The following is a 24120-nucleotide window of genomic DNA, read 5'->3' on the forward strand; positions in this document are numbered from 1 at the left end:
TGACCTTCCCTGTGATGAAGCCCACGAGAGTTTATTTTCTTTTTATTTTCCGCTGTGTGATGTAAGACTAAGTTGTATTATGGATCTGATGTAAGGACACCATGATGATACTTTATGTTATTTGTCAGCTTATGTGTGTGATTGATCCTAGGGCACACATGAGTTAGTGCATTCAATTTTATCCTTAAAATTGGGTGTGACAAATTGGTATCAGAGCTGTGTTGACTATAGGACGCAAGCCTAGTTAGAAAATGGTCGTTTTAGCATCTTTGCTCCTTTGGTTTCTTGCTTACTGTCTTATTCTTGTTATTTTATTAAAACATTTATGCTTTTCATACCTTAATCTATTATTTAAAATTGTTGATTCTAATTCTATCTCACTTTAAATCTATAGATGTCTCATAACCCGAAGACTGCTCGCCTCAACACCATCCGGCTATCGTGCCCTGTTCACCCCACGTGCCCCACAGGCAGAGAGGGAGATTGTGATCATCTCCGACGACGAGGAGATGGCTACCCCGATGCCTACACCTGCTCCTACTCCAGTCGCCATGCCGGTCTATCCTATTGTAGCTACACCTGAGGAGTCGATGGCTACTTCCCCTACACCTGCACCATCCCTAGCTGTCCCCGTGGTGGATGAGGAGATTGGCTGGAAGTGCAAGTACTACTTCAAGCCAGCCCCAGAGACAGCCTACTACCACACCCTCCTCACTCACGTGCTGGGCGACTTCTACCCCGACTTGCATGCCTCCATCAGCTACCACTGCACCGAGTACCAGCATCCATTGGAGGCTACCTTCTAGAAGGTAGAACTGGTGGTCACCGCCTGGAATGACATCAAGAATGGACATGAGGTGGAGACTGTCCACTGTGCCCCTGCCAGGAGAGCCCATGCCTTGGATGGTATGGAGGATGCAGCATAGAACGCCTACATCCACTACCATGGGTGTTGCTTTGAGGCCATGAGGGAGGATCGCTTCAGGTTCCTTCCTCGCAATGATCATGAGGTGCGAGGCTGACGGCAAGACGCCAGTGGAAGCTACGGTGGCTCCAACTAAGGCTTGGATGAGCATCTCTAGACCATGGCAAACCTATATCACAAGCTATCACAGCCAATGGTGGACGGAGGCGACGTGGCCACGGTGACGGGGCTAGCGGCGGAGCTCCGGCGAGGCATTGTGCGTTGCGGTGGCTTACCAAGCTAGAACAGCGGGCAATGGGGGACGCAGGGAGTTGCTGGGAAGATGTTGATGCTATTGTGGTGGCAAATGGGTGGCTTAGCGCTGGCTGGAGCTAGCTATGGTGACAGTAGAGGTGCGGGCCGAGCTCGGCTATCGCTGCGGCGAGGAAGGAGGAGCAGAAATTGGAAATGAGGCACGGGATGGATCGGGAGGGCGCTGGTGGTGTTAAAGCCACGCTCTGGCTCATCACTGCCGCACTGGGTAGAACACCGGCGACGCGCGGCCAGCCGTGACGTCCACGCGGCGCGTGGACTCTGTTTCGGTCGGCCACTGAATCCACCGATTCAGTCGGTTTAGAACCTGAACGGGACGCCTGACAGCCGGTTTTCATGACGATGTAGCTGCTAATCCGTGGCTCCAACTCGTAAACCGTCTTAACAATAATCATAGCCCTATGTACCAGCTACAATTTTCATTCAGTGAACTCATGCTAAATCGCGACCGAGACTGAGTAAAATCACCCCCAAAGTCAGCCTGTCAGTCGCTCAGTGAACATGACTTAGAAAATTTTGTTAAGTCATGAGATGTTGATTTTTCTGATTCTTGTGATACCAATTCAAGCATGTTAGAAGCTAAATCAGTCAATGGCCCAGAAATAAAAGTCGTTCCTTATGTCAAATACTACAACTTTGCTTTAGTGATCTCCTCCATGCAAGGTCTCTAACACCTAGTTCAAACTTGGTCAAACATGTCACATTTAAATATGATACACATCAAAGCATGGCTTAATGACCTATTTACCCCTAACCATGAATATCAAAGTTGTTCATAATGATACTCTAAACATGTTTAAGCAATTTGCAAGGTCATTCAATCATTTCATGTAGTAGTCACTCATAGGGCTAGTTAGTGTAATCATATGAAGCTTAAGTGTTGGTTCATGAAATGTGACCATGAATAAAGTCCTATTTGCTAACCTAGGTGTTGCTATATGTTTGTGTGACTCACATCCACCAAGTACATGTGTCCACTCATGATCATATGCATAGACACATGGAGACATGAAATAACGAGAAAAGTTGCATATGTTTAAGAAACATGCGATAACAAGCAAACGTTGCAGATGTTTCAATCAAATGTTTCAATTGTAAATGCTTGTTTATGAATGCTTGATGATCATGCTCATGTTATGCAAGTCAAGTTATGCAAGGCTAACACCCGGGGTGTTACATTGGCTCCACCAGAGAATGACCCAACTCTGGAGGCAACGGTGCAGCATGTCCACGCTATGCAGGGAGTGGATGAGGAAGTCAAAGGAGAACTGCATGCATCTCAGAGGGCTCAGAGACGCCTCCAGAAGCAAGTGGATGAACTTCGAGCTCAACTTGGATAGCCTTCGATCTACAAGAAGAAGCGCCGGTCCTTCACCATGATTGACACCGCCCCATGGTGTTAGGTGCCTTGATCTAGTTTACCACGTCGTTAGTTTGTGTTTCATACTTAGTTTTGTTGGTCTTGTGAACTTGGATGATTAGATGTTTTAATTTGTGAACTTGATTGATTTGGTATTTGTTTGATTGCTGAAGTTTGTGGGCATGTCCACAACTTCCTTAGATTGGAACTTTAAGTTTAGAATGAAATCTTAATGCAGATGCCTCGCTTTATCTTATCTCTGCTGTGCTGATTTCTAGAGCAGCCTATGTTCTTTATCTGATATCTTGAAATCTGGGCTGTTAAAAATTCTGAAAATTTTGTGGAGATAACTAGACTTCTGTATCTTTCAAATGTCTCTGGAATCACGTCAATATCTGTTCAGGTTTGGGAGATCTAGCTGACACAAGTTGATGTTCCTGCGCTGTCTGGAACCTAGAACAGTTTCGGTTTAGCTCTACTTTTGACCATATGTGTGTCAGAATCTATAAAAGTGATCTAAATAAAAGTTGTAGCTGATCTCCTAAGCTTTCTAACAAATCTGGGTGCACCTCTGTTGGATCTCTGAAACTCGAGTTATAACAGTTTTACTGAACTGCTGAATTTGAATCTTGTCCAGAAAATTCTCAGCATTGTTTCTTATCTTTTGTAAGCTCTCTATAATTGGAGAATCTCTAAATTTTGCACATTTGTTGGAAAACAGATGGCCGCAAGAGGAGGAAGAGGCAGAGGCCATGGTCGTGGACGTGATGCTCTCATAAATCCACCACCACCGCCACCTGTGACCATGGAACAGATATTGGGAATGCAAGCGCAGCTGATGCAAGCTATGATGCAGCGCTTGGACAATGAACCTGCAAGAGGACCACCGCCTGTTCAGGTCAGAGATAAGCGTGGAGAATTTATGAAAGGTCATCCACCGGTGTTCACCCATGCCTCAGACCCTATGGAGGCAGATGATTGGTTGCGTGCTGTGGAGAAACAACTGAACATAGCACAATGCAACGACCTTGAGAAGGTGTTGTACGCTTCTAGGCAACTCCAAGGAGCTGCTCAGGATTGGTGGGAATCATTCCAGTTTGGATGTCCCAACAATGCTCCTGCTATCACTTGGTAGGAATTCAAGGACAATTTCCGGTCATACCATATTCCTGATGGACTAGTGGAACTGAAGCAGGAAGAATTCAGATCTCTCAAGCAAGGATCCATGACAGTGGTGGAGTATCGGGACAAGTTTGCACAACTATCACGCTATGCTCCAAATGATGTAGCGGATGACAAGGATAAACAACGCCATTTCCTCAAGGGACTCTATGATGGACTGCAGCTCCAGCTGATGTCTAATACCTACCCTAACTTCCAGTCTTTGGTGAATCGCGCCATCGTGATTGACGATAAGCGCAAGGAGATGGAAGCTAAGAAGAGAAGGCTCCAAGGGCAAGCTTCTGGAAGCAACACTCGCCCACGTGCTTATCCCCAGCAAGGTTTCCAGTAGAGGAATCAAGGACCAACTCACCAGGGAAACCGTGGTTAGTATCCTCAGCGAAACTAGTTCTAGCAACGCCCTTAGTACCAGCAACAGTTTGGAAATCAGCGTCCCCCACAATAGACCAGCAATCCTACAACACGCCAGGGAGTGCCCAACAATGCTCCTATGAAGAGTGGTGCACCCAACAATCCCAATGCCTGCTACCGATGCGGAGAAGTAGGTCACTATGCTCATTAGTGTCCTAAGAAGCAAAACCAACAAGCACCTCAGAACCAGACCAGCAATCAGAAGTTCAACGCCCGACCACATCACACTGCGAAGGTGAACTATGTGTCATCTGATGCAGCTCAGGAGATGCCTAAGGTCATGTTGGGTACGTTCAGCGTCAACTCTATCTCTGCTACCATACTTTTTGATTCTGGTGCTTCGCATTCTTTTATCTCCCAAGCTTTTGTTAGAATGCATAGCATACCTTTGTGTGTCATGAAAAACCCCATATTAGTAAATTCCCTGGGAGGTACTATGCCTGCTTCTTATTGGAGCCCCTCAACTAGCATTTCCTTAAGGGGGGTAGACTTCAAAGTGAAGCCTATTGTGTTGAGAACAGCGGGAATTGATCTTATTCTGGGAATGGATTGGATGAAACAACACCGGGTAGTGATTCAGTGTCAGGAGAAATCTATGGTTGTGACATCACTCAATAGAGATAGAATCTATGTAGAAGTGGTAGTGCAAGCCCAGCCTACAGCCACAGTGAACCAGCTAGATGGTGAAGTCAATGAACAAGATCGTGTCGTGGAGGAGTTCCCAGATGTCTTCCCTAATGACTTGCCAGGTATGCCACCTGACCGAGACATTGAATTCATTATTGAATTATTACCTAGAACTGCACCAATAGCTAAACGTCCATATAGAATGGGAGTTAATGAATTAGAAGAGCTTAAGAAACAACTAAAAGAGTTGCAAGAAAAAGGTTTCATATGCCCCAGTTCTTCCCCGTGGGGGGCACCTGTGATCTTTGTGGATAAGAAGGATGGTAGTCAACGAATGTGTGTGGATTACCGCTCACTTAATGAGGTTACAATCAAGAATAAATACCCATTGCCTAGGATTGATGATTTGTTTGATCAATTGAGAGGAGCCCATGTGTTCTCAAAGATTGATCTCCGCTCAGGTTATCATCAGCTTAAGATCCAAAACTCGGACATACCCAAGACAGCATTCACTACACGGTATGGATTATATGAGTACACCGTTATGTCTTTTGGATCGACCAATGCACCTGCATACTTCATGTATCTGATGAATAAGGTGTTCATGGAATTTCTGGATAAATTTGTGGTGGTATTCATAGATGACATACTAATATTCTCCAAGACATAAGAAGAACATGCTGAACACATAAGGATGGTCTTGCAAAAGCTTAGAGAGCATAAGTTGTATGCTAAGCGGAGCAAGTGTGAGTTTTGGTTGAAGGAAGTCTCTTTTCTGGGTCATGTTGTTTCCAATGGTGGAATAGTAGTGGATCCAGGCAAAGTGCAAGATGTATTGAATTGGAAACCACCAACAACGGTAAGTGAGATTCGAAGCTTTTTGGGATTGGCTGGATACTATAGAAGGTTCATTGAAGGTTTTTCCAAGCTAGCCAAGCCCATGACAGCTTTGTTGGAAAAGAATGCTAAGTATGTATGGTTGGATAAATGCCAGACAAACTTTGAAGAGCTAAAGAAGAGATTGACTACAGCTCTAGTATTAATTTTGCCCGATTTGAGCAAGAACTTCTCTATATATTGTGATGCATCCTGTTTGGGCCTTGGATGTGTGCTTATGCAAGAAGGAAGAGTGGTTGCATATGCATCTAGACAACTAAGGAAGCATGAGTTGAATTATCCTACTCGTGACTTGGAATTGGCAGCTGTGGTTTATGCTTTGAAGATCTAGAGACATTATCTAATTGGACATAAGAGTGATATCTATACTGATCATAAGAGTTTGAAGTATATCTTCACCCAATCAGATCTGAATCTGAGACAACATCATTGATTGGAATTGATCAAAGACTATGATTTGGAAGTGCATTATCACCCGGAAAAGGCAAACGTCGTAGCAGATGCACTTAGCAGAAAGAGCTATGCCAATGGACTTCAGAGGACATCTATGTTAGCAGAGTTGTGTGCTGAAATGGAGTATCTCAATTTGAGCCTTGTCACTAATGCAATGGAATTGGTGATAGAGCCTACATTGGAGCAAGAGATACGCAAAGGTCAATTGGAGGATGAAAAACTTAAGGAGATAGCAGAGAATGTAGTGCTTGGAAAGGCACCAGGATTCAGAATGGATGAGAATGGCACTCTTTGGTTCAGAAAAAGGATATGTGTACCTAAAGTGAAAGCTATCTGTGATGCAATTCTGCAAGAGGCCCATGAGTCTGCTTATTCTATACATTTCAAAGAGGCTATGATTCAATATGGGTAATAGTGGATCGACTCACAAAGGTTGCCCACTTTTTACCAGTCAAGACTACCTATACTGGTGCAAGACTAGCAGAGTTGTATATGGAAAGAATAGTGTGCTTACATGGTGTTCCCAAGAAAATTATGTCGATAGAGGCACTCAGTTTACATCGCAATTCTGGCATAAAGTACATAGATCTTTGGGAACAAAGTTGAATTTCAGTTCTGCTTACCACCCGCAAACTGATGGACAGACTGAAAGGATCAACCAGATTTTGGAAGATATGTTGAGAGCTTGTGCACTTCAGTATGGTGATAGTTGGGATAAGAGTCTGCCATAGCAGAGTTTTCGTACAACAACAGTTATCAGAAGAGTCTCAAGATGGCACCTTTCGAGGCGCTGTATGGGCGTAAGTGTAGAACGCCTTTGTTCTGGAATTAGACTGGAGAAACTCAAGTGTTTGGACCCGATGTCCTTAGAGACGCGGAAGAACAAGTGAGAATGATTAGAGACAATTTGAGAGTAGCTCAGTCCCGATAGAAGAGTTACGCTGATATTCGTAGAAGAGAGCTGACTTTCGAGATTGGTGATTATGTGTACTTGAAGGTGTCACCAATGAGAAGTGTGAGAAGATTCAATATGAAGGGAAAGTTAGCACCAAGGTATATAGGACCTTTTAAGATCCTAGAGAGACATGGAGAAGTAGCTTATCAGTTGGAACTGCCTGAGAGTTTGTCAGGTGTGCACGACGTGTTCCATGTTTCCCAATTGAAGAAGTGTTTGAGGGTATCAGAAGAGCAAATTCCTTTGGAAGAACTTGCTGTCAAGGAAGATCTTACTTATGAAGAGTATCCGATAAAGATCTTGGAAACTGCCGAAAGAGTTACGAGAAGCCGAATCATAAAGATGTGCAAGGTGCAGTGGAATCGGTATACAGAGGATGAAGCTACTTGGGAAAGAGAAGAGGATCTGAGAAAGACTTATCCCCAACTGTTTGAGTAAGCAATCACCCTGAATCTCGAGGACGAGATTCATCTTAAGGGGGGTAGAATTGTAACACCCTAAAAATTACATTCTTTTAAAATAGCTAACTTGATTTATTTATGCAAATATGTGTGCATTAAAATATAGGAAAATAATAAATTTTGTGGAATTAAAATTAAAAATAAGGTTAGAAACTTCTTGATGCATGCATGCTGCTGCATATCTAATTTTGTGATGATTGATCTTGATTCAATGTTCAAATGAATTCAAAACCTATTTGAAAATGCTTTTGAAAATCTATTTGGAAAAAGAAAAAAAATGCAAATTCATTTTTCCCTCCCTTCTTCATTTCGGCCCGTTGGCCCAGCTCCTTCAGCCCGTAGGCCTTTTTCTTCTGCGTCAGCCGCCAGCCCAGCTGCGCGCCTCGCTCGGCCCAGCTCGCCCCCCCTTGCGCGCTGCGCGGCCTAGCACCGTTGCCGGCCCAGCCCTACGGAACGGCCTAGCAGCAACCGCCGCCGCTCCCTTCTCCCCAGCCGCTAACGCCCGGGCCCCGTCTATCAGTGCCATCCCCTTCCTCCATGCGGCTCGGAACCGCTCGCCCGCGCCTGGCGCTGCTGCAACCGTCACCACGACGTGCGTCGTGGGAGCGTCCCCCGCTCCTCGGCCTCGATAAATAGGAGCCAAGCCCCCCGCGCGCCCCCTGCTGTTCCCCACGCCGTTTTCGCTCGCTCTCGCCTGGGAAGCCCAGCAACCGTGCATGGAGGAGCTTCACCGACGCCGTCCGCCTGCCCACGCGGACAACCGTCCCCAAGCCGACGTCGACATCATTTTTCCCCGCGGTGAGAATCCCCTCGCTCTCCTCTTTCTTCCCGAACTTTTTCCTTGGCTTTTGGTGGCCTGTTTGGTCATTGTTGCATGCGCCCGCGAGCTTCGGCCGCCGGCCATGGCGGCCACCGCGCTACCCGCGTCCTCTGGCCACCGTATCGGCATGGCCGAGACCCCCTACTCCCCCCGCATACCCCAGTGCTCTCGGCTCTTCAATTAGCGAACCCTAGCCCCCTAACCGCGCACACCAGAGACCTCCACGCCGCCGGCCATGGAGGTTGCCACCGGCGTCACTGTTACGGCCGGCCACCTTCTTCTCTCCCCCCCCCCCCCCGGATCCATTTCTGGCCGCTCATTTCTAATCCGACGGCTCTTATTGGCCGATACCCCTTCGCGGGTTATTTTTCTAAAGAGACCCTCGGTTTTCATCTAATTGAACCCGCAATCCAATGCATAGTTCCCCGAATGCGCATTCTCATTTTGAAAACGTAAACTTCACTGCTTAAGTCTAAAATACGTTTTCAGTATTTACAGAAATGCCATTTGAACTGTTTTGCGTATAAAATTGTCGTTTTAGCTCCGAATTGATCCATTCAAATCGCGTTAGCTTCGTAATTCCATAATCTACATGTTAGAACCACTGTTAGTCAAGTTTGGAACTTTTTAATTTCATGGTTAGATTTAATTAAATATATGGCTATAGGAAAACCCGTTTAAATCATAACTTTCGCATTTTAGCTCTGTTTTTCGTGAACTTCGCGTTGACGTGATCGTACCGAGACGTAGATTATTTTTACAAACATTTTATCTTGTTTTCAATACTATTGGTGTACTGTTCTAATGATAGGAATGTTTGCCTTGCATGAATGCTTTTGGAATGTTGTATGTTGTCGTGTTGGTCGCGTTCAGACGGTGAGGAGAATGTTGGAGATCAAGAATTCTTCGACGACCAGTAGGACCAGCACGAGTTTGTGAACCAAGGCAAGTATAGCATGGGCCTACCTTGATGTCCTATTTCACTTTAATCAATTACTCATTTGCATGTGTCAAATTTTGATACCCGTAAGGACATTCTAGTGATTGATTATCCTGTTCCTTGTCTCCTATGGGTTAAATGCATATGGATAGATTGCTAGTGCTCTAACTAAACTTGATCTACATGATGATGAATGATTCTATGAAACTAAGAGTTTAACATGATTTATAACAACTATTCCATAGGGCGAAGGTGCAAATGACCTTTGATCATGTTGCTCCCAGCCCTCCATAAGGACATATCTATCGGAAAAAGCTAGGACTGACAGTGCAACCGGGAGAGTCATATGGCTCTGACTTTAGCTCAGTAATAGGACCTTTTCTAGCTAGTTAGAGGTTACCTTTTTGGCGCAAATGGGGCTTGCCATGTTGGGTATAGGTCTGCCTCTGTTCCTATGAGTATAGCCACGATGGATATGTGCCATAAGAAAGGAGGGTTCCTACATCTGCCTGCCAAGGAAACCTAGCGGCCCTAACTTGTTAGAGAAACCTATGAAATGGCTTCATAGTGTACCCTGCCCGCTCACCTTGGCAGTGACATGGGAGTAATTAACCTGGGCATATGGAAATCATGACTCGCGGTGAATGTGCACCACCTCTATAGAGGGTAACAAACTGTTATAACAGCCGTGCTCACGGTCATGAGCGGCCTGGAAAACTCACAGAATAACTGGATACTTGTTGATGATCATTTAAGATGTTCTATGATGTTATACGATACACTTTACCCTAATATATGTTCTTATGGGATTAAATGGGAGCTTAAGCATAAATTGATAACACCTGAGAATAAAAGCTTGACTTACTAAAAATGCTAACTGCAGTAAACCAGAGTCAACCCTTTTTGAGCTTCATAACCCTATGTTAACTTGTTAAGTACGGGATGTACTTACGCTTGTTTATTTTCTTTATTTGGATAAAAATCCCGGATGGGTAACAGATGACAACGGGTATGAGAAATTCCTGGAGGATTTTTAGGCTTGTGGTCAACCAGTTGACCTTCCCTGTGATGAAGCCCACGAGAGTTTATTTTCTTTTTATTTTCCGCTGTGTGATGTAAGACTAAGTTGTATTATGGATCTGATGTAAGGACACCGTGATGATACTTTAGGTTATTTGTCAGCTTATGTGTGTGATTGATCCCTGGGCACACATGAGTTAGTGCATTCAATTTTATCCTTAAAATTGGGTGTGACATCAACACCCCGTAGTTGTACTATTTGATTCAGGTGCTTCGCATTCCTTTATTAGTCCAGCATTTGCATCCAAGTTTATGCAGAAAACATATACTGTTGAGGGTGAGGGTTATTGTATTAGGGCTGCTAGTGGTACTATCCCAACCAAGCTAGTAGTTGAGGACGTGCAATTTGAGATAGAGGGGCGAAGTCATCGGGTTGATCTGGTAGTTTTACCGGGGCTAGGTATCGATGTGATAATGGGAATGAACTGGATGAGCCATCATGGAGTGCTTATTAATACATTGACTAGGGTAGTCATACTCAGAGATCCTAGTAACCAGGAGGGTTTTCTAGTACAGCTACCTAGGGACATCAATCTTTCTTGCACGACCAATGCGGTGCAAGCAAAGTCTTTGGTAGATATTCCTGTCGTGTGTGACTTTCCAGATGTTTTTCCCAATGATTTGCCTGGATTGCCCCTGGATTGAGAAGTGGAGTTCAAGATAGAGTTGCTTCCTAGTACAGCGCCCATCTCTAGAAGGCCATATAGAATGCCTCCCAATGAACTAGCCAAACTTAAGACCCAGTTGAATAAACTTCTAAAGAAAGGCCTTATCCATCCTAGTTCATCTCCATGGGGGTGCCCAGCTATTTTTATGAAGAAGAAGGATCAATCCCTACGCATGTGTGTAGATTATAGACCCTTGAATGCAGTTACAATCAAGAATAAGTACCCTCTGCCACGCATAGATATCTTATTTGATCAGTTGTCTAAAGCAAAAGTCTTTTCCAAGATTGATTTGAGATATGGGTATCATCAAATCAAAATTCGGCCTAAGGATGTCCCAAAAACTGCATTCTCTACAAGATATGGTCTGTATGAGTACCTTGTTATGTCTTTTGGATTGACCAATGCCCCCGCACATTTTATGTATCTTATGAATTCGGTGTTTATGCCCGAGTTGGACAAATTTGTGGTGGTATTTATTGATGATATCTTGGTCTATTCTGAGAACAAAGAAGACCATGTTGAACATTTGCAAGTGGTTCTCACTAGATTGCGAGAACACCAGTTGTATGCAAAGTTCAACAAATGTGAATTCTGGCTTCGTGAGGTACCTTTTCTAGGACACGTGTTGTCCGATGGTGGAATTATGGTTGATCCCACCAAGGTGTAAGAAGTGTTGAACTAGAAGGCTCCAATCTCGGTGCACGAGGTTCGGAGTTTTCTAGGGTTGGCTGGCTATTATCGTCGCTTCATCTCGGATTTCTCTAAAATAGCCAAGCCTATGACTCGGTTGCTGCAAAAAGACATGAAGTTTGTCTGGACTCCTGAATGTGATGCGGCTTTCCATACCCTGCGAACTCTTCTAACTTCGGCCCCGGTTTTGGCACAACCGGATATCGAGAAACCTTTTGATGTGTTTTGCAATGCATCAGGTATTGGGTTAGGAGGTGTTCTTATGCAAGAGGGTAGAGTCATTGCTTATACCTCTCGCCAGCTTCGAAAGCATGAAGTGAATTATCCAACGCATGACTTGGAACTCACTTCTGTTGTTCATGCTTTGAAGGCCTAGAGACATTATTTGCTTGGCAATGTGTGCAACATTTACACTGATCATAAAAGTCTCAAGTACATCTTCAGTCGACCAGAGTTGAATATGCGTCAGAGAAGATGGCTCGAGTTGATCAAGGATTATAACCTCCAAGTGCACTATCACCCTGGCAAGGCAAACATCATAGCGGATGCCTTAAGCAGGAAGTCTCATTGCCACTCATTGATTGAGAGTGATGTCCATTTGTCAAAGCTCCTCCATCCTGCAGTCCTTCACAACATCACTATCAGTTGTACTCTACAGAGTCGAATTATTGAGCTATAGAAGACAGATGCAGGTGTGTTTCACATCAAGCATAAGATGAAAGAGCAAGAAACCAAACATTTTCGAGTAGATGAGGAAGACGTGTTATGGTCAAGGATAGGTTGGTAGTTTTGAAGGATAGAGAGCTTAGAAATCAAATCATATCCGAAGCCCATTTCTCTAAATTATCTATTCATCCTGGTAGTAGCAAAATGTATCATGATTTGAAGCCTTGATTTTGGTGGACCAAAATGAAGAAAGAGATAGCCGCTTATGTGGCTAGGTGTGACACTTGTTGTCGGGTTAAGGCTATGCACATGAAAGCTAGATTACTTCAGCCACTGTCTATTCTAGGTTGGAAATGGGAGGAGATCAGTATGGATTTTATTGTTGGACTCCATACTATGAAAAGGAATTTTAACTCCATTTGGGTGATTGTAGTTTGTCTGACCAAGTCTGCACACTTCATTCCTGTCCACATAGACTTTCGTCCAACCGACTACACGAGTTGTACTTCAATTAGATAGTCTGACTTTATGGGATCCCTTATACTATTGTCTCGGATAGAGGACCATAGTTCACTGCTCGCTTTTAGGAGCACTTACACAGATTATTAGGAACTAAGCTAGTAAGAAGTTCTGCCTATCATCCGCAAACCAATGGGCAAACTGAATGAGTGAATCAAATCTTAGAAGATATGTTGAGAGCATGTGTCATCTCGGCTAAGGGTTCATGGGAAAAATGGTTGCCCCTAGCTGAATTCTCATACAATAACAGTTATCAAGAGAGTATCAAGATGGCACCGTTTGAAGCTTTGTATGGTCAGGAAATGTAGAACCCTGTTGAACTAGGTACAAGCCGGTGAAAGGAGATATTATGGAATTGATTTTGTTCAAGAAGCCAAAGAACAAGTCCATACTATCCAAACCCACATGGCCGCTGCTCAAGCTAGGCAGAAAAGTTATGCTGATCGACGTAGAAAACCTATTGAGTTTGAAGTTGGAGACTTCATTTATCTGAAAGTCTCACCCATGAAGAGTGTCCAACGCTTTGGTGTGAAGCGAAAGCTTGCGCTGAGATATGTTGGTCCATTTGAAATCATTGGACAAAGTGATAAGGTGGCGTACAAGATTCAATTACCTCCTGAGATGAGTGCTATCTTCAATGTCTTTCATGTATCCCAATTGAAGAAATGTCTTCGTGTTCCTAAAGAGAGAGTTCCATTGGGGGATATCGAGTTAAAATCAGATTTGACCTTTGAAGAAAAGTCGGTCCGAGTGATTGACACTCGTGAGGGAGTGACTCAGAGTCGGGTGGTCAAGTTTTACAAAGTCATGTGGAGTAATCAGGGTAGTGAACGCGATGCAACGTGGGAAAGAAAAGATTATTTGAGGGATGGTTATAAGGAATTCTATCAACAATGGTACACTTTTCAAATCTTGGGATGAGATTTTTATAAGGGGGAGGGCTGTAACACCCTAGGTGTTTGCCTTCCACATTTGCACTTGCATTTCATGAACATGAGCATCCTTCATCCATTCATGAGCTTGTGTTGCCTGAAACATGTTTTTGAAACATTGCAACGTATCATTATATTTCATGTGTGTTGTTTCTTTTATGAAATAAAAAGTGTGCAACATGTGCAACTCACTTTAGTGAAATATGGTTAGTTCATACTATGCAACAAGATCATAAAACATGTGAAACATGACTATGAAACAGATGTAACATTTCATGTGTTTTTCATTGTTTCAGTACATACGATGCTTGATTCTTGTGTGACCAAGGTGTGGTGTGGCTAATAATTCTCTTAAACAACTTAGTGACACCTAGAATGCCATTTGGAACATTGTTCATATTGATCATGTTGCCTAAATAGGATTTCAAAAAGTGGTTTGACTTGTTTTGACCCCTAAACCCTTTTGTTTGACTGTTTGAAAAGTGTAGCTTAGGATGTTTGCATGTCTGAGCAACCTAAAACAAAGTTGTAGCAAATTTGATAAGGAACAAACTTTGTTTAGAAGTCAAGTCATGAAAATGTGCACAACATGTTCAAAAAGGTCCCACAAGTCAGTATTGAGGGTTGAATCAATACTTAGAAAATTTTCTAAGTCATAAATACAATTCCAGTTTGATCGAGCCAACTTTGGCTTGATGTAACACCTGATTCGTGGTGAATTAGACTATGATCCTTGAATAGAAGTTGAGGATGGAAGGTAGGGCTACAACTTTCATGTACATTTCTCCCAATAACTCGTCACGGTTTAAGAGATCAAACGTCATCAAGTCTCACTGTCAGTCGTCACCATGGAGCACTAAATCGAAATTTCAGATCGCTACAGTGACCCGACCGTTCAGAAGATCACCGCCGCGTGGCGCCACCCGTCGCCGATCGCCTGAACGTGCAGCCATGCGTCGCGGGCATCCTGGCATGGCCGGCCACGACGTGAACCCCCCCCCCCCCCCCACACGCCTGTCAACCAGCTCACCAGTCCAATTTCCATTTCCTCAACTTCCTCCACTCGCCCGTTGCTCTGCAGCAACAGCCACAGCAACTCCAAGGAGCTCGTGCTTGCTCGCCACCGCAAAAATGTGAACTACGTCTTCACCATAGCTCCATCGTGTTCTCCTCTACCTCCTCCACCTCTCAGTCATCCCAATTGAGTCTTGGTAAGGGCGCATTTGTCATTTCCACCACCGCCGCCATGATGGGGTCTCGCCGGAGTTGGAGCTCCACGCGGCCAACTACCACCAAGGCTTTCCCGTCCCTTTTCTTTGCTTGGGTAGCATGGTAGTGACCTCCTAAAGCTCATACTAAGCTTAGCCACGCCCTATGGGGCCGGACCTCACCGGAGCACCGTCAGACCATGGCGCCGTCTGCCATGCACACCGTCGTCCTTGCTAGGGTTCGGTAGAGGTTGAAGTGAGGGCATGGATGGGTGCGCATAGTTGTGGGGAGCACGCCGGTGCCGTCGGTTTCACCAGAGGAGTCGCCGTCGGCGAGCTTTGCCATGTTCAGCGCCATCGAAGCCGCCTTCCCCTGTTCTGTCTCACTGACATACGGGTCCGGCTGACAACCGGGTCCCACATGTCAGTGACTGCTTGTTCCATAGGATAGTTCAAATTTCCAATTTTGAATTCTGTTTTGTAAATTTTGTAACTCCAAATGTGTAGATCCAAATGGTGTGATTCAAATTTTGTTAGACTCACTGTTAGGTCTAGTATTTAAGAAAAATATGTCTTGAGCACATGATGTAGAAATTTTGGATGAATTAAATAGGAACTTGAAAGGTGTTTTTGAATGCATGCAAACTTGTTTAAATCATATCTTGAGTTTCTGTGATCTAAAAATTATGAAATTTTGTGGGTAAGCTAGTCTTGCTAAGTAGAAGCTCTGGTTAAAATTTGAGAGTCATTGCATGTATAGTTTTTGAGTTATAGATTTTCCTTTTATCATTGATGGATACTTGTATGAATTTTTGTAAATTATCTAGGAATCCTATGACCATGAAACTTGGTGGGTAGTATCTTAGTACCTTAAAGATGCAAGGAAAAATATGAAATCTGTTGCTTGACACTTTTCATTAAGGTTTCCTAATTATGCCATTTTAAGCCATTATGCCTTACCATTTTTGTGTAGGCTGTTCTACTTACTCAAATGGTGTGAAATTTTTATGGTAGTCTACTTAGAGCATGTAGTATCTACTGTAATTTTTGTAGATTTAATGGTGTAGTTTTCATATATGTTTACCATTTCCTCTAATTAATTAAATAAATTAAAAAAGGTATTAAAAGAAATGTTTTGGTGATGAACACCCTACTTTCTGGTATTCTTGTGATATGTGTAATAAGTGAGTAGAGTTAGTTTTGTCCAATTATTTGTTTACATCATAAGTTAATAATTATTTCGTTTGCATTATGTCCCTCTGGACAGATCTGGGAACTTTAGAAAGTTCCCCATGATATTTTGATTGCTGTGAATGTGATGAATACAAGAGTTGTAGATAATTTATGTATCTAGCTCCTGTCAAAATTTGAGGGCATTTGGCCCAGTAGTTTAGAACTACAGCTGTTTAAAGTTAGGTTCCAGTTTTGCTTACTCTCTAGTCTTGTGAGGACAGAGTTCTGTTGATCAAAGAATTCGACTTGGTAAAGTGTTGAATCATGCTTTGAGGTCTGAAAATGAATTGTAGACAATTTCATAAGCTTTCCATATTGTCTTGTTGCATGTCATTTGGATTTATAAATCTCCAGTTATGGCTAGTTTACTGTACCGCTACATAGTCTTCATTTTGCTGAAATACAAATGCTTGAGTGTATGCTTGATGCAATGTTCCTGTTGATTATTTAGGGGTTAGCCTAACTTGAGAATATGCTTAGGTGCAGGTGCTAGGTCATTAACTGAAGATGAGCAATTATACATTAGGTTGTATAAACTTGGTAAGTAAAAGTGATTTGAATAGGGCTTAAGTTGGAATATGCAAACTACAGCGAACATGTGCATTCCCCAAGCCTCCCTGACATTCGTTCATATGCATCCATGATATTTATCTTGCGCATTCATGCAATAGGTGTGCCGAAGGGAGTGACATTGCTGGAGTTCGAGGGAGCCAACCAGGAGGAGGAGCCCGAGGTGTAGGAAGCCGACGAAGCAGCCGCCACGAGGAGTTGCCCGAGTGCCCTGACCACCAGCCTTCCTCGTTCCTAAAAGGCAAGCCCCGGAGCATATTAAGCCTCCCATGTTTTTACAAATACATTGAGTATCTTTTATTCATTGATGATGCATTAAGTATAGGAATTGGTTGGAACCAATTGCTGTATTATATATCCCTCCTTGTCCAGATATCGCACTGGAATCCTATTTAAGTTTAGGAACAGATTAAATGCTTAGCCTTGCTTAGTGCGGTAGAAGTCAGGTGATTTCCTGTCACCTGCGAGCTTTAGGATGAGGTGGATCACGGTTGGCTATATTTGCTATCGTGGAAAAGAACCATGTTAATAATGAATTAAGACCGGGCGGAGTCTTGTGTAGGTTTAGACATAGTGACTCCGTCTGAGTCGTTTAAGGACTGATACGCTGTACGTCCTCATGTCATGTTGAACGCAGCCTAACACTTAGCTGGCCAGATAAGTCATTCCGACCGCGAAGCTGAGTAGCTCAACTCAGGCTGGGAATCGTGGGGGTTGCATGCATTTTGGAGGTAGTAAGGATGTGCGGAGAACCATTGGCATAAGTCCAAGGGGAGTCAGGTGCTTAAAATCCTGCACTTCCTGGCAGAGTGGTTCTCTAAAAATGCAGGGCGGCCCGGACCCATGTCTTTTCTTTTATTTTTCTCCTGAGTTGTACCAAAGGTAACTTGTTTGCGACCCTGATGGGGGAAGTAGGGTTTGTGTTAGGAATAACCCTCCAGCTGGATAGGAATCGATTCGAATCGTCGTCTCTCCCGGATAGTGAGAACTTGACTGAGCAGCGGCAACGTAGATTCAATTAATTTAACGATATGGTTAAATGGATGATGATGATAAGGTTGCCACAATGAATACCTGATATGGTTATTAATGTTTGCACCCTAATAAAATGATTGCTTAGTACAAGTGCTAATATAGTTGACAGGTTAATGGCTAAAAGTCACTGCTAGTTCAGGTTAAGAGTTGATCATTATTACTTATGCTTTTCCGCAAAAAGAAAGTGTCAGCCAGATCCACTACATTAAGCTATGCATAATCATTGGTGTCATTGGTTTGGTTTTTGATGGGTAAGTCTAGCTGAGTACATTCCCGTACTCAGGGATTTATTGCCTCTTGTTGTAGATGACCTTCTATATCAGGGATTCTGTAAGTATTGTCTCCACCCGACGAGTGATGAAGACTAGATGATGGGCATGATCTCTGTTCTCTTATCTGAATGCTTTTACGGGCTATGATCAGCAAACCAGTATGTGTATTTGAACTCGGGTATGTAAGTTAAACTATTTGCTTTCTGCATGTTTTACAAGACTTGTTTTGTAATAACGATGACTTTGTGATGATGTAATCTATTTGTGAACGTCTGCGAAATGTTGTAACGTACGATATGTTATGTTGAATTACTGTGATCTTGGTTGTATGCAAGTTGGTTTGAAATCCTTCGAGATTTCGGTTGACTACCGGGTTTATATGGGCTCAAGTTTGAGAATTTGATCGTTTCAATAATTGTTTTTGTACTTGTGCTCTTATAAATTAGTCGGTTCTGTGACACGACTCGCTCGACAGGAACCCGACGGAGCTCACCGACGGCGGCATCTCCTTCGACGATGACAGCACCAATGTGACCGCCTCGACCTCCCGCATTGATTGACACCCTAACCTCAAACTCTACCGACCCCTAAGTACCCTGGCCACGGAGCTCGGCGGCTTGGCCATGGCGCATGGCGGCGTGCGGCCGCGTTCCGACCTAACTAGACCAGCGGGGACGGTGACATCTTCACCCGAGCATCAGTGTGTGACTGTGACTGGAGAAGACTAGACGGGAGCTAGGGCAGGAAGAGAGGAGCGATGCAGTGTTGGCCACGGAGAGCGCAACTCTGGCGAGGTCCGAACGGCAGGCGGGAATCGAAATGTGGCCACTACCTTGGTTCACCGGCTCAATGGTGTGGTGGACGAGCTAGAGGAGGCTATGGCGGAGCTGTGGGGTAACTAGAGGCGGCGATTTTGCGGTGGCGAGTGAGATAGGCGACGGCAGTGTCCTCGGCATCGATGGCGGAGGCGGTGCTGTCACGGCGGACGCTGCGCTGAGGCGAAGGAGGAGCAAAAATAGAAATGTGGCGCTGGGAGGCTCTTGGTCGCGTGCCAGGGGCTTCCTTTGGCAGTGCGGCAGCCCAACGTGGCCTGTGCGATCAGGGTGCCAGGCGACACGTGGCGTACACGTAGCCTTCAAATTCTGAATCGGTCAGGGACACTGTAGCATCCATTCAGTTAAGCCATCGATGCCTGACAGCGATACTTGGTGACCTTCAAACTCCAAATCCGTGATGATCCAGGCTCCGGTGTAATTGACAAAGTGGGAGATCTAAGTGAGGGCTACAACTTTGCCAATTGGAGCTTGAGCTGATTCGGCTTGGTTAGGGAGCTACAAGGCTAACAAGTTGGGTACAGGAAACTAAAACTCGAATTGTGACTTAGAATTTTTTCAGAGCCTCCAAATGAACCTCAAAACTGACTTATGGGCCCCTTTAGAGCATGTTCTGCACATTTTCGTGACTTGGCCTCTAAACAAAGTTTGTTCCTCATAAAATTTGCTACAACTTTGCTTTAGGTTGCTCAGACATGCAAACACTCTAAGCTATACTTTTTAAACAGTCAAACCAAGAAGCTCTAGAGGTCAACACTAGTCAAACCATGACTTGGAAACTTAATTAGGCAAAATGATCAACATGAACATTGTTCCTAATGACATTCTAAGTATAACTAAGTTGCTTAAGATGATAATTAGCCACACCACATATTGGTCACACCAAAATCAAGCATCACATGTATTGAAACAAGGAAAAACAAGTGACTTTGTTACTTCTGTTTCAAAACCATGTTTCATGTGTTTCATGAGTTTGTGGCATTGTACTAGCTAATCATGTTTCACTAAAGTGAGTTGCACATGTTGCACTTGAGTGTTACACACCTATTCATTTTCCTAAAACAATTACACATAGAATATAATAATATGTTGCAATATTTCAAAAGCATGTTTCATACAATTCTAAACTCATAAAGGGATGAATGATGCTCATGTTTATAAAATGCAAGTGCAAATATGGAAACAAAACACCTGAGGTGTTACGAATGCTCCGTCGACTTCGGCGGAGGCTCCACGAAAAATAACATACCTTCGGGTCTGATAGTACCACTATTTATAATTTCGACGGATCCGTGGCTATCAACGGACACTCCATCAATCCTCTATGATGCTGATTTCAATTCCAACCGGCTTGCTTGTTGTTTAAACGTCATAGCACTCCTGAGTAGTCTTCATACATACCGTTCATGCTGTATCCTATGTCTATGTACACCTTAGTGTTGTTCCTCGCTGGTGCTCCAAGATTCTATGTACTTTACGTGGGCTGCTTTAATTTAGTCCGTTACTTCCCCTTGCCCGAGTTAAGCTTACCTGATTTGCAAATTACTGAATTCTCTTTACCGAATTTTGGATTAATATAGTTGTGTTTATTTGCACCACAGGACTGTCAAATTCATAATTTAGCACTGGCTAAAACCAACAAGCGAACATGACCTTCGTGTGCTCCATCGCTGCTAGACTGCTAGTATTTGTGTTTTCTTTGTGGCTTCTATATTCGTTACATGCTTGTGTTTTTTTGTGTGTATGTGTTTGTGTTCAGTCGAGGATATTTTTGCCTGATTATTTCTGAATTCCATCATGCTTTTACATACACAACCTTTAATATCCTATATTACAAATATTTATATGTAAAGTCATAAAATTTTAATTCATTAGTTCACAAGAAAAATTATTTGAGGCTAGAATTGACGTGTTTATGTTCGCACGCTTCATTATTTGTGAGCAGAAAACTAACTCAAATCTTTCTATGATTCATATAGCCTATTTCACAAATATTTGTATATGTCAAGAGGTAAATTTATATTTTTTTTCACGAGTATCATTAAATTGATGCCTTTTTTATGATTCGGATAGCTTGAACAAGGCAATAGTGGTTTTTTATTAAATATGCGACAACATATGTTAGTTTCTATGTGTATTTATTGCACTAGCGCGTAAGCAGTTTCATGATGTGGCAGGTTATTTAGAGCGAGGCTAATAATACAACAATTGATGGCTGTAAGGTTTCTTGGTAGCCTTCTCTTAGTCCTATTCATATATTAGTTAGCTCTTCACTATTAATATATGACCCACTTGTCTCTCTCACAAATTTTTTTGGTTTTTGCGTCTAAGTTGGCTGTAAGCTTATAGCTCACTTTTCTTTTCTCTCCTCTTCTCTCTCTCCTCCTCAGCATTTAGTCAGCTTACTGCCTGCTATTATACTTGCTCTTATTGAAAAGAGAAATTGAAAAGGGAAATGAGAAAAAGGAAGAAATCGTTGGCTAGCATCCCATGGCAGATTGATTGATCGACGTTTTCCTTGCTTGTGGTCTATGCGGCCAGTTCTTAGAGCATCCCCAATTGCTTTTCTAAATTTCACTCTCTAAATTATTATTTTAAAGTCATTTGCATAAAAATCGTTATCTATATTATTTTAGTTTTCAACTGTTTTTCTATTTCTCGTGCTCACTCGAGAGAGCCATTATCGTCTTTTATTTTTTGCTAGCGAGAAATCCAGAATAGAAGATGATTATATTTAGATAACCATTTAAATAAGCTGTTGGAGGATAGTTTTTCATCAAAATCTCTATTCATAACATTTAAGAAGAATTTAGAGAGTCTTCTGGAGTTGTTCTTAGGATCTAAAATCATAGTTGGTATGGAAAAACTGGTGGCAAGCGCAAACAAGTAAATGTATAGGGTGCAAACTCAACTATTTAATGGTTATGTTTGAAAACAAAGATCTTTTGGAAACCCGGTTCGAGAATGTAATATTTGTGATTTGACACTGTTTGCAAACATAAGCATGGCACGTGTCTCACAAAACAGGGTCCTGATCTCACAAACAATTAAATCTGGAACAACAAAGTTTGATTGTTCAGTCCATTGAAAAAAAAATATGTAGTTATGTAAATACACCGGAAACCAAATATTGCACTTACATGGCAATATTTTACTCTTGCACATTTGAGTGGACTTGGTCATTGGGTCAATAAATTAGGTGACGCCTTTATGAAGAAATGACGGCAACGGCCAGGAGCAGTCATGCTATTATCATCCACCGAAAGAAAGGAAAGGATGACGAGAGCAGTTAAACCTTGCAGCTAACTGTTTGACATTGCTAGTATATATGAAGACAATCTCCAATGTCATACGAAAGCACGTCGATGGTAGTACGAAAGAGAGACCATGAAGGTGACGAGATCGGACCCTGTACTAGTGCACGACACTGGTGATGCCGCAGCCGCGGCCACACAAGAATACTACTTCCTCTCCAACCTGGATCAGAACGTCGCCGGGCTCATGAAGACAGTCCACGTCTTCACGGTGCCATGTGAGACGCGTATGGACAATGTGGCAACGCTGCTCAGGGACTCCCTGAGCAGGGTGCTGTCGCACTACTACCCCTTGGAGGGCCGGCTAGCCGTACGAGAGGACGGGAGACTCGCCATGCGGAACGACCGCCGCGGTGTCCCATTCGTTGAGGCGGTGTCCGATTACGAGCTCCAGGTGGTCGGCGATTTTTCGGCCCCGGGTGCTGAGGTTCTTGGTGACCTCGTCTACGTCGATGACATGCAGAATGAGAACGCCCTGGAGGCGCCAATGCTGACCGTGCAGGTGACAACGTTCAAGTGCGGTGGCTTCGTCCTCGGCCTCGCCATGAACCACAGCTTGGCAGACGGCCAGTCCGCCGACGAGTTCATCTGCTCCTGGGCCGAGACCGCGCGGGGTGTCGCCCTGTCAACGCCACCTTACCTGGACCGCATGGTGCAGTGCGCCAGGCCGATCCCGACGATCGACTTCCCACATGACGAGTTTACAAAGATTGAGGACGTCTCTGGCCTCGCCGGCATATTCGACAATGAGCCGTGCGTGTATCGCTCGTTCACGTTCGACGCAGCCAAGCTGAACAGGCTGAAGCAAGCCGCAAGCGACGAAGCGCGAGGCACCAAGAGTTCCATCTTCGTCGCGCTCACGGCTTTTGTCTGGGTAACAAGGACGCGGGTCCTGCGGATGCGCCCCGAGCAGAAGAGTAAGCTGCTGTTCGCCGTGGACGGCCGTCTGCGCGTCGATCCGCCCATGCCGCCGGGGTTCTGGGGCAACGCCATCATCTTTGCCTGCTGCATCTCCACTGCCAGTGATCTCAGCAAACCACTGTCCGTGGCTGCCCGTTCCATCAGAGATGCCATCTTCCGCACCGACGATGCGTTCATCCGTTCCGCCGTTGACTACATCGAGATGAACAGCGGTGCTCGCCCGTCGCTGACGGCAACGACCCTGGTCACTGCTTGGAATCGCCTCGGGTTTCGCGCGGCGAACTTCGGATGGGGTGAAGCAATCTACTCAGGACCGGCGGAGCTGCCGCAGAAGGGTGGCAATGTTTCTGCGCGGCATGCATGACAGCCAGAGCACAGTGCTGGTTCTTATGCCTATGTCATGTATGCAAGCATTCCAAGAAACGGTAGATCTGGTGTGAAATGTGTCTTCATAAATCATGAGTTACTAGTACATTATGCGCGCCATTGCGCGCGGCGCGCAATTAAACGAGAAATGAAATGGTAGAGGTGAGTATAGTGAGTAACGGTAAACATACTGCAGAAGCACAGATTGTATTTATATTACATGGATGTATGTTATGAAGGCGGCAATGTCTCGATTTGGAAGGTTAGGGTAGTGTTCCCGACATACTACAACAGTTGACACCATATGACGACAGGTTACAGTGCAGGTAGTAGTAGGCAGGTCCTGTAGTTTCATGAGATTAGATAGTGGGATCCTAGACTATACAAAAATGCCGATGAGTAGGTCCAAAAGTGTAGAGTTTGCGTGCTGGTATAGTAACTTAGGCAGGCAAGTTTTGAACCGGCATTGT

At 44.0% G+C, this 24120-nt stretch overlaps 1 pseudogene; it reads left to right on the forward strand.

The window, feature by feature from the left end:
- The first annotated feature begins 22436 nt into the window (after positions 1-22436).
- Positions 22437-23797, forward strand: LOC136539185 (omega-hydroxypalmitate O-feruloyl transferase-like; annotated as a pseudogene).
- Positions 23798-24120: the final 323 nt, after the last annotated feature.

The sequence above is a fragment of the Miscanthus floridulus genome, chromosome 2 (genome assembly GCF_019320115.1).
Source record: "Miscanthus floridulus cultivar M001 chromosome 2, ASM1932011v1, whole genome shotgun sequence".
Classification (NCBI taxonomy): Eukaryota; Viridiplantae; Streptophyta; class Magnoliopsida; order Poales; family Poaceae; genus Miscanthus; species Miscanthus floridulus.